This window comes from Bubalus kerabau, chromosome 3 (genome assembly GCF_029407905.1).
Source record: "Bubalus kerabau isolate K-KA32 ecotype Philippines breed swamp buffalo chromosome 3, PCC_UOA_SB_1v2, whole genome shotgun sequence".
Lineage (NCBI taxonomy): Eukaryota > Metazoa > Chordata > Mammalia > Artiodactyla > Bovidae > Bubalus > Bubalus kerabau.
Genome location: NC_073626.1, coordinates 174,164,612 through 174,175,347, shown reverse-complemented (window position 1 = coordinate 174,175,347; position 10,736 = coordinate 174,164,612).

The window sequence follows — 10,736 nt, the reverse complement described above, 5'->3', positions numbered from 1 at the left end:
CAGAGACATTACTTTGCCAACAAACGTCCATCTATGCAAGGCTATGATTTTTCCAGTGGTCATGTATGGATGTGAGAGTTGGACTATAAAGAAAGCTGAGCGCTGAAGAATTGATGCTTTTGAACTGTGGTGTTGGAGAAGACTCTTGAGAGTCCCTTGGACTGCAAGAAGATCCAACCAGTCCATCCTAAAGGAGATCAGTCCTGAGTGTTCATTGGAAGGACTAATTTTGAAGCTGAAACTCCAATACTTTGGCCACCTGGTGCGAAGAGCTGACTCATTTGAAAAGACCCTGATGCTGGGAAAGATTGAGGGCAGGAGGAGAAGGTGACGACAGAGGATTAAATGGTCAGATGGCATCACCGACTCAATGGACATGGGTTTGGGTAGACTCTGGCAGTTGGTGATGGACAGGGAGGCCTGGTGTGCTGTGGTTCATGGGGTCGCAAAGAGTTGGACACGACTGAGCGACTGAACTGAACTGATAGGAACCATGTCTTTTTATCCCTTCTTCTGTGAAAGGACATTCAGGGTGTTTCCACGTGGCTGCTGTTGTGGAAAGTTCTGTTTCCCAGCACTTGCTGTGTCATTCTTGTTTTCCTAACCCCACTGTGAGGCTTGAACTCATTCTTTCAACTCCTGGCAGCAGGATTTGAGGCTCTCTTGTGCCCAGGAACCCGACCTCTGGCCATTGCTGCCTCAGACCCGTCCCCTGCCCTGTCCTTTCTCCCCCAGGCTACCCTCCCCACCTCCTCTGTTGGTGGCCCATCCTCGTCTGTGACTTCAGCACCTGGCCTTGCAACGTCCTGGACTTGCTCCATTCTCTTAGGCTTTCATCTCACCTGGATTATTGCAGCCCCTCTGACCTTGCCTCCAGCCTCCTGCCCACTGGCCCTTCACAGCTCTGTGGTACTAGAAACTGCAGTGGACATCTGGGGCTGTCTCCCCAGTGGATTCATCTCTTTGTGGGACCTGCTCCCCAGCTTCTAGCCCATCCCTCCCACCTGTTCGGGTCCCCAGGAACCACTATTCTGTTACCATGACATCTCTGATGGGACTGGGGGTGGGCACCTGGCCTATTTTCTCTGGGGGTCTCTTATAACTAGAATTGGGAGAGTGGTCAGTCTCTCCCCAGGATGGTAAGCTGCAAGATACAGAAGCCTGGGTTTCCAGAATGTCACTGTGAAGGAAGCAGTGGACACCAGGAGGAAGGGAAGCGGCTCAGAGAAGGGAGACCGAGAGCCACGGAGGCACCAGGTTTCTGCCCCAGGAGACCTGGAGGACGGCCATGTGGGGGGCTTCTCTGCCTTCTGGTGGTTCATCCACCACCAGGAGCCTTCCCGTCAATTCCCTTCCCCCGAAGCTGCTTCACATTAGGTTTCTTTCCTTTGCAACCTAGATAAGAATCTTCCTGAATCCTCGGGATGTTACCAAAGGGAACTTGGCTCCCCTCCCCCGGCGAACAGCAAAGCCAGTCTACTTACTGACATTGGTTGTGGGGAAGGAAAGTACAGCGTTTATGCAGTTGCCAGGCAAGGAAGAAGGGCAACTCATGCTCGAAAGACCCAAACTCCCTGATGGCTTTCAGGTGAAGGTTTTAAAGTCAACAATAGGAGTGAGGGTCAGAGGTGTGCGATCAGCCTGTGAACCTTCTTCTCATTGGTTGGTGGTCTGGGTGCTGTTTTATGAATCTTGGTCATCAAACTTCAGGTTCCAACCAGTCTGGGATCTGTCTAACTGCTTGTGGTTGGCATGGAGTCACCATCTTCCACCTGGGTGGGTGGATGGGTGGGTGTCTTCGTTTCTGCAGAACAGCTCAGAGATTTGTGTCAGATTGTTCTGGATAAACTTGAGAAGGAGCGAGGTGTCCTGTGGTTCTGTTGTTTAAGCATTTCTTACATATCTAGCTAGACTGCTTTCTTGTTTCCCCTTCCTTCACTTCTCTAATTAGTAACACTTGAGTCTGTTCTTCAGAACTCAGGGAAGGCCTAGGAGATGAAAGCCTTTTTCTAGAAACAAGAAATGCAGGACATGGCAGGGCTTTTGCACCTGGAAAGGCCTCACAGGGTCCTGCTCAGCCTCAATTTCCCTTTTCTTTGATTCTCCTTGTTCCTGAGGGGAACACAGACAGGACGAGAAAGAGAGAAAGACTAGACAAAGAGTTCATCATAAATTTGGCAGGGAAACTCAGTTTCAGAGGGGACTCGGTTTCAAGGACCCTACTCTTTCTGGGCTCTTATCTTCCTGACCTCAGACATTCAGTCCCCTGGCTACCCCCACTTCCCTCCCCTACTGAACTCACTGTTGCAGGCTTTCAATTCTGCCTCTCCCTGCACTCAGACCCCTCTGGTCATTTCCACACCTGCTCCTGTAGCAATCCTGTCACTTCCCCTTCACTCTGGTCCCCAACTTGCCAGCTTCTCATCCAGACCCATTGCTTCCCCTGACTCCTCTCCACCTGGCCTGGCCCCTGACCTTGCCTCTCCACTGAACCCCTAGGTCTATCCTGGATGTTTGCTTGTACCTTTCTTTTGCTCAAACCCTGCAAAGAAAGCCCTCTCCCACCATCTCCAAGGTGAGCCTGCCCTCTGCTCCAGGCTCTCTTTCTAGCTCTTTCTACCCCAGCACTCTGCCCTTTGGCCCCCTTCACTGACCAAGCCCACTCCGGCCTTAGGGGGTGCCTACAAGTGGCCCTGGGCGGCTCCTGGGCATCTCAGCCACATGTGCCCCCTCCTCAGCACTGGTTTTCCTCCCCCGCCGTCCACACTGCACTCACCACCTGCCACTCTAGAAACTCGACTTCCCCTCCTGACCCCATGGTCCCCAAGGACATGAGCACAGGGAGGCTCTCACAGTTGTTGACAAACGAGTGAAGGACAAAGGTCACATCACGTTATGGCCCTGATGAGATTCTCCCCTGGCTCTTACGGCCTTTAGCACAGAGTCAAGCTCTCGGGCTGGTATAGGTGGCCCTTGGGGACCTACCTGTTCCTACCTCACCAGCGTCTCCTCACCCATCCTCTGGGAGCCCTCTGACCCTGGTGTCCTCTGCCCTTCACGACTCATGTCAGGAACCTCAGAGCCTCAGTTCCTTCACCCACGTGGGCCAAGGGCCAGCGCTTTCTGCTTCTGAGCGCCACCCCTTCCCAGCTGGGAACACACACCCTAACCTCTGAACCTCACTAGAACCTTGTCCTGTGGTGACATCATTTGCATCTATGCATCCCTGCCCGTGGTGACTCCAGGTAATTCCTTGAGGAAGTGTGTAAGTGCTCCGGGACAGCTGAAGGAATGACCGAGGCTTCCTTTTTGACAAGCTTTGTGTCTCGTCACCGCGTTTATCCACAGCCCCCTAACCCCAAGTGAGGGGCCACAGTGGCCATCTCTCTCACTGAGCCTGGGGGTGTGTCCCCAGCACATGGCACTCGGGTGGTGTCCACGACACCTGCGGTCTGAGCAGATGTGGATGAAGGACGCGGCTGCAGTCAGGCGGGAAGAGCACTGGGCCGATTGCTCTGGGCCCTCAGGCCGGGGGTGTGGGGTGGGCAGGTACCGAATGCTGGGCCTGGCTGGAGACCTGCCCCCTTTCTGGGTGCGGCTCCCCTTCTGTAAATGGGAGGAGGTGCTGGGGCTGCTACGGGTCCCTCAGCTCTGGGCCCATCGGGGCGAGGCCAGCCTCTGCCTCCCCAGAAAGTCCAGGCAGCAAACACCTTCCCTGCTGACCAAGCTGGCTACGCTTCACTAGGGTCCGGGGCTCTGGGGCCTTGAGGAAGGGTGTCCGGCCTGGGGCCATGCTGCCCTGGACCCACCCAGCACGCTGACCCAGCTCTGCCCTGAGGGTGTCCCTCTGAGGAGGCTCTCCTCTGCTCTCGGGTCCCAGGCTCCGTGGGTGGCCCTCGGGGACAGCTGGAGGAGAGGGGGCTGATCCCCCTGGGCGGGGTGTGGGGGGCAGGTGGAGATGTCTCACCCTCGGGCTCTCAGTCAGACTGCCCGGGCTGCAGAAACCCCTTCACCCATCACCAAACCACCAGACCTCACCTATTTCCCTTCCAGGCACTTGGCCTAGAAGGCTCTGGGGTAGGAGCAGAGAGGGAACGGGGGCTTCTGGGAAGACGTGGGGGTGGCAGGACGGACAGACTGAGGGCCGGCCGGGCGTTGGAGGAGGAGAGACGGGAACTGAGGGCAGGGACAGTGGTGGGTCTTTTGTCCCCTCCAGCACCCGGCCCAGTGCTGGGTGGACCTGAACCATGGCAGCTGGTGGCTGAGACCAAGGCAGCCAGGCCCAGTCATGACTCCAGTCACAGCGAGGCCCTCTTGCAAGGTGCTATATTGAGTTTTTCTTTGAAGAAAACTCACTGAAACCAGATCAAGTGACTTGCCAATCCCCACACCCCAGGAGACAGCCTGATGGTGCCGGGGCCTTGGTCACCATGGTTTTCATTCTAGTTTCTGACAACTCCTGGGGAAGCCAACCTGGGGTTCTCGAGTTTGGTGAGGAAGCAAGAAGCACAGGCTTAGGTCAAACCAGCTGCAGAGACAGCCCCATGGGGTGCCTCCCACCTTTATCCCTGGGTCCCCAAGGATCACTGGGTGCTTGGGCAGGTGCCAAGCAGTCAGCTGGGCTAGGCCAGGGCCACCTGGAGCCCATTTTCCCCTCTAGTCAGGAATGCCAGTCTGGAGGTCCCTCCCCTTGGGCAGGCCCAGCCTTGCTCGGCCCCCAGGTTCCCCATCTGCTGTAAGGGTACGGATGGGGACTGGAGGTTCTGGGGTGCTGGATCCCACTAAAGGAGGTGGATAGGGTCACCCAGAGCTCCAGCCTTGGGAGTGGGGGTATTGCAGGACCCAGGTCCCCCTCTTGAGGCCACGGGGGGCCAGCAGGCCGAGAGGAAGTGGGTGTGGAGATGGACACAGCCACCTGCACAGGGTGATGGTGAGCTTGCCGTCTGGTATTCTAATTCCATTTCTAATCAGCCAGACTGAGGCCCTGGCGTCCATCTATCACGCAGCCAGCTCCGTGAATCTTCCTGGACCTGATGGGAGATTCCTGACGGTGGCTGCCCTACCTGAGCCATGAGGGGTGGAGCCAGGCCAGGCCCCACGTCCTGGGTCTAAGGGGCACCCAGCTGCCCCACACACCAGACAGCACTTCACACTTGATTTTATTCCATGACACTGATTTGCTGAAAACCCCTGGTTTCCTGGGCAGGGCCGGGCAGTGGGTAACCGGGCAGAAGGGGGGCTGGCCTCTGGGAGGACCGGGTCTAGCTCTGGGCAGCTGAGCACCGGCCAGGCCTCAGCCTTCTGTCCGGCCAGCCCCACCCTCTACCCCCTCCAGCTTAAAAACTGTGCTGCAGAAATAGAACAGAATGAAAAAATAAAAACAAAACCCTGAGTTGTTAAAAACAAAATTAGAGAATTCCCTGATGGCCCAGCGGTTAGGACTCTGCCCTTCTACTGCAGAGGGCAGAGGTTTGATTCCCAGTAAGGGAACTAAGAACCCACATGCCATGAGGCATGGCCAAATAAATAAGTAAATAAAAATATAAAGGCCTTAAAAAAAGAACCCAAATTACAAATCCCCACTGGGACTCCCCTAGTGATACAATGAATAAGAAAATGCCTGCCAATGTAGGCGACATGGGTTTGATCCCTGGTCTTGGAAGACTCCACATGCAATGGGGCAACAAAGTCAGTATATACAGCTACTGAACCCGGGTACCCTAGAGCCCGTGCTCTGCAATGAAAGAAGCCCCCACAGTAAGAAGCCTGCCCACTGCAGCTAGAGAGTAGCCCTGGCTTGCCGCAGGCAGTGGTCGGCCAGCCTCCCATTGGCCCTTCTTGTCTCTGACAATCTGGCCTGAGACCAAGACCCCAAGCGCTGAGGTCAGAAGGGCCTTCTGTAGGGCAGAAGTTAGGACCGAGGCTCAGGGGGAGATACTGAGTGTCGCTGGGGAAACAGCAAACAGCCCGGCTCCCACGGTGCAGCTGTGCTGAGAGCCTGGGCCACCGTCTCTGGAGACGCCATGATGCCCGGGAGCCAGTGACCAGGCTTCTCGGCCAGGAACTCAGTCACACCCACGTGTGTTCACTCGCTCCCTCCCTTGCCACTTGCTCACACTCACACCCTCACACCCTCCTGTGTGTTGGGACAAACACACAGCCAGCTCCACTTACTCTGTGATCGAAGGTCCCGGAAGCCAGGACGCAGCTGGAGCTGACCTGCTCTGCTGCCCGGCTCCGCTTCCCTTCTGGTCCCCCCTGAGCCCTGGTTATGTCCAGGGTGAGTTGGCGAGGGAGGTGGGAGCCGCTTCCCCGGGAGCCACGACTGTCCTTTGTCCTTAGCAGTGGCCCAGTTCCCCGGATGAGCTGGGTGAGGAAGGTGGAGGGCCCTGGCAGGGTGGGACAGATGGGGACCCAGAAATGGGGCAGAGACAGGGGAACAGGAACCCTGGTCTGTCTGAGATCAGATCCCTGAGATCAGATCCCAGGCAGAGGCTGATCTCTGAGGTCACTGCAGGCAAGGCCATGGTGAGTCTGGTCTTTGTCAGGCTCTGGGTGACTGAGAGTCCCTTGGACTGCAAAGAGATCCAACCAGTCCATCCTAAAGAAATTAGTCCTGGATATTCATTGGAAGGACTGATGCTGAAGCTGAAACTCCAGTACTTTGGCCACCTGATGCAAAGAACTGCCTCATTGGAAAAGACCCTGATGAAGGTGGGAGGAGAAGGGGACGACAGAGGACAAGATGGTTGGATGGCATCACCAACTAAATGGACATGAGTTTGAGCAAACTCTGGGAATTAGAGATGGACAGGGAGGCCTGGCATGCTGCAGTCCATGGGGTCACAGAGAGTTGGACACAACTGAGCAACTGAACTGAACTGGGTGACTGAGGAGGGGACACCTTACTTTGGAGCTCCAGGGCTGGGTGGCTTCCAGAAACTGGCAGTGGGGATGGGGGCACACGGTTGTATGCCAGGCGGATCTAGACGTGTCTCCCCATGCAGTCCAAGTGTCGCTGTGGCTGGGGGTGGTGGTGGGGTGGGCACCTGGCCTCCTCGAGCCCGGCGTCACCAGCCTGCACTTTGGGGCTGACCTGGGATGCATTTCACGGCGTGGCCAGCAGGGGACAGCATGACCCCATGACAGGGCTGTGTGAGCTCAGCCCAGGACCCGCATGTCACAGGGCAGGGCTGGGGGCTCCAGCCTGAGCCCCCACCCACACGGCCTCGGGTCAAAGGAACTGAATGTGCAGGGACCCCCCCCCCCCCAGTCAGGAGCTGTGCTCGTGCCCCTATTTCCTGCAGGGCCCCTCCCCCCGCCCCACCTTAAGGAGGAGACCCCAAAGAGAAGGGACAGGAGGGTGGGGGTGAAGCCCGGAGCCCCAGCAGCGACAACAGCCCTTAGGCCCCGCTTCTCCAGTCACCCCATTACTTGTCTGCCCTGGGCCCTGGTACTGTCCCACGCGTCAGCTGGGGTGGTAAGAGAAAGACAAGCGTGCTTGAGAAGAGAGTCCGGGGACGCCTTGGTCACGGGGGCTGACTTTGGATGAGACCCTTGGTGCCTCGGGGGGCTCCCACCCCTGGGTATCTCCGTGCCTCCCTCAGAACAGGGGCCAGGGGTTAAGGGGCAGCCTGTGTAACTCGTTCCAACATAGTTCAGGGAGGCAAAGCATTCCTCCAGAAAAACGTCAGTGTCCCCTGGGAGGGACGGGACACAGACCCCTAGTGTCTAGGACAGCTTCGGGGGCCGCTTCCCCACAACCTGTCCTTTGCTGTTCAGTTGCTAAGTCCTGTCCGACTCTTTGCAATCCATGGACTGCAGCACACCGGCTTCCCTGTCCATCACCATCTCCGGGAGCCTGCTCAGACTCATGTTCATCGAGTCAGTGATGCCATTCAGCCATCTCATCCCCTTCTCCTCCTGCCCTCAATCTTTCCCAGCATCAGGGTCTTTTCCAAGGAGTCAGCTCTTCGCATCAGGTGGCTAAAGTATTGGAATTTCAGCTTCAGTATCAATCCTTGCAATGAATATTCAGGGCTGATTTCCTTTCGGATTGACTGGTTTGATCTCCTTGCAGCTCAAGGAACTCTCAAGAGTCTTCTCCAACACCGCAGTTCAAAAGCATCTATTCGTCAGCGCTCAGCTTTCTGTAATTATAGTCCAACTCTCACATCCATTCATGACTACTGGAAAAACCATAGCCTTGACTAGATTGACTTTTGTCGGTAAAGTGGTGTTTCTGCTTTTTAATGCGCTGTCTAGGTTTGTCATAACTTTCCCTCCCTGTCATTAAGCCTTCCTTATCTCTGAGGAGTAGGAAGGAGGGGGAGAGAGGAAATGCAAGCATGCAGGCCTGAGAAACTAGAGTGGGGTCCAGGCAGCCCGAGCCAGTGGAGCCCTGGCAGGGGTAGGGGGTGAGAGCGAAGGGCATAGCACAGATGGCGGGGTTCCTTTTGTGCGGCATGGGAACAGGAGGCCAAGGGGAAGGCCAGCGGTCAGCAGTCAGATTCTAGTGAGTTCAGATTCACAATCAGCAACGGGGCTGGGCACCCAGAAGGAGAAGGGGCTGGCCAGTCCTGGGGGCTCTCATCTGGGCCAGCGAAGGGGCCCCTCTCTCAGGGCTCCCCTGGGTCCCTCGCGGGTCAGTTCCTGGAGAGGCCTGCAGGAGGTGCCCAGCATCTTCCTCCCACAGGATCCAGGACGTGGTAGGAGCTGCTTAGAACCCAGGAGAGAGCCTTGCTTTGTAAATTGCAGCGCTGTGAACCGAGGCCCAGGGGTCACTGGGCTCCCAGTCAGTGTGTGTTTCCTTGTCCAAGGCTGGCTCTGGGCTGAGGGCTTCGCTCGGGCAGGAACGGGCTGGTTAGTAGAAGCTCCCACCGCTGACCTGTCACCCTTGACCCTGATCTCCTCCTGCCTTTGAGGGGCAGAGCTGCAGGCCCAGGCCAGTAGCCAGAGCTCAGACGGGGCTGCAAGCTGCCCTTGGTGGTTAGGACGTCCTCTGAGAGCAAACCGCATACACTGGGGTCTGATACCCAAATGGGGAGGGAGCCGGGCATGCTCCCTGGTCTGGGCCCCTGCCCTGATGGTAACCCTGCCCCCGCTCCAGCCTGACACAGGTGTGAGATCACTCCCCTCTGCAGGGAAGGCTGTGTGTGTGTGTGTGTGTGTGTGTGTGTGTGTGCTGGATCTCAGCTTCCGCCTGACAACTGCCCTAAATAGGGCTCAGGAAAGGCCACCAGCTGGGAGCATCTTCCAGACAGCAGGCCACATGGACAGAGCCAGGCACCAGGCCTGGCATCGGCTGAGCATCTATCTGGAGCCCAGTGCCACCAGGGGCCCCATGACCTGGAGGGCCGGGGCAGGCTCTGCTGTGACAAACACATGGACGGCTCACCGGGGCCGCGCCGGATGCAAGCTCAGCGGCACTCAGTCCGCAACACCCCAGCCACCTGTGCCCTGGGCCTCTGGGTGCCGGAGGGGAAGGCGTCTCATCCCAGGGAGGAGGTGAGCAAGCCTAGAGGTGTCACAATCACCTGCTACAGCAGATGGCAGGGAAGGACCACAAGCAACCCACACACGAGGACACGCCCTCCTCATGCAGCAATGATGCCTTGTCTAGAATGGTCTTTACCAAAGTTTGATAATGTTACTTAATGAAAAAGGTATTTGTTTTTATTGTTTGATAAACACAAGTCGATAAGTTGTATTGAACTCTTTGCAATCCCTTGGACTGCAGCTCACCAGGCTTCCCTGTCCTTCACTATCTCCTGGAGCGTGCTCAAACTCATGTCCGTCGAGTCAGTAATGCCATCCAACCATCTCATCCTCTGTCGCCCCCTCCTCCTCTTGCCTTCAACCTTTCCCAGCATCAGAGTCTTTTCCAGTGAGTCGGTTCTTTCCATCAGGTGGCCAACGTATTGGAGTTTCAGTTTCAGCATCAGTCCTTCCAATGAATATTCAGGGTTGATTTCTTTTAGGATTGACTGGTTTGATCTCGTTGTTGTCCAAGGGACTCTCAAGAGTCTTCTCCAGCACTGCATTTGAAAACATCAATACAAACATGTATGAAATGCTAGGGTCTTATTTTACGTGACTTTTTTCTTTTTTTAATCATAGGACCCTTTGCCTTTACGCTGTTAACGTGCATCAGGAGTTGCTGAGAAGGAGCTACAGGGAGGCAGCATTCACTGTATCACATCTTTTTTAAAAAGATTGTTATTTATTTTTGACTGCACTGGGTCCTCATGGCTGTGTGAGGGCTTGTCTCTAGTTGCAGCAAGCAGGGGCTACTCTCTAGTTGCAGTGTGCAGGCTTCTCATTGCAGTGGTTTCTCCTGTTGCAGAGCAGGGGCTTCAGAGTTCATGGGCTTCAGTAGTTGCAGCTCGTGGGCTCTAGAGTGCAGGCTTAGTAATTGTGGCACACGGGTTTAGCTGCCCCGAGGCATGTGGGATCTTCCCGGACCAGGGATCAAACCTGTGTGCCGAGCGTCAGCAGGCGGATTCTTAACTACTAGACCACAAGAGAAGTCCTGTATTACATGTGGGAAAGGCCACTGTGCCTGGCAGGGGTCAGACAGTGGCCAAATGAAGGTGAAAATATTAGTCGCTCAGTCATTCCAACTCTTTGTGACTCCATGGACTCCGCCAGGCTCCTCTGTCTGTGGGATTCTCCAAGCAAGAATACTGGAGTAGGTTGCTATTCACTTCTCCAGGGAATCTTCTCAACCCAGAGAT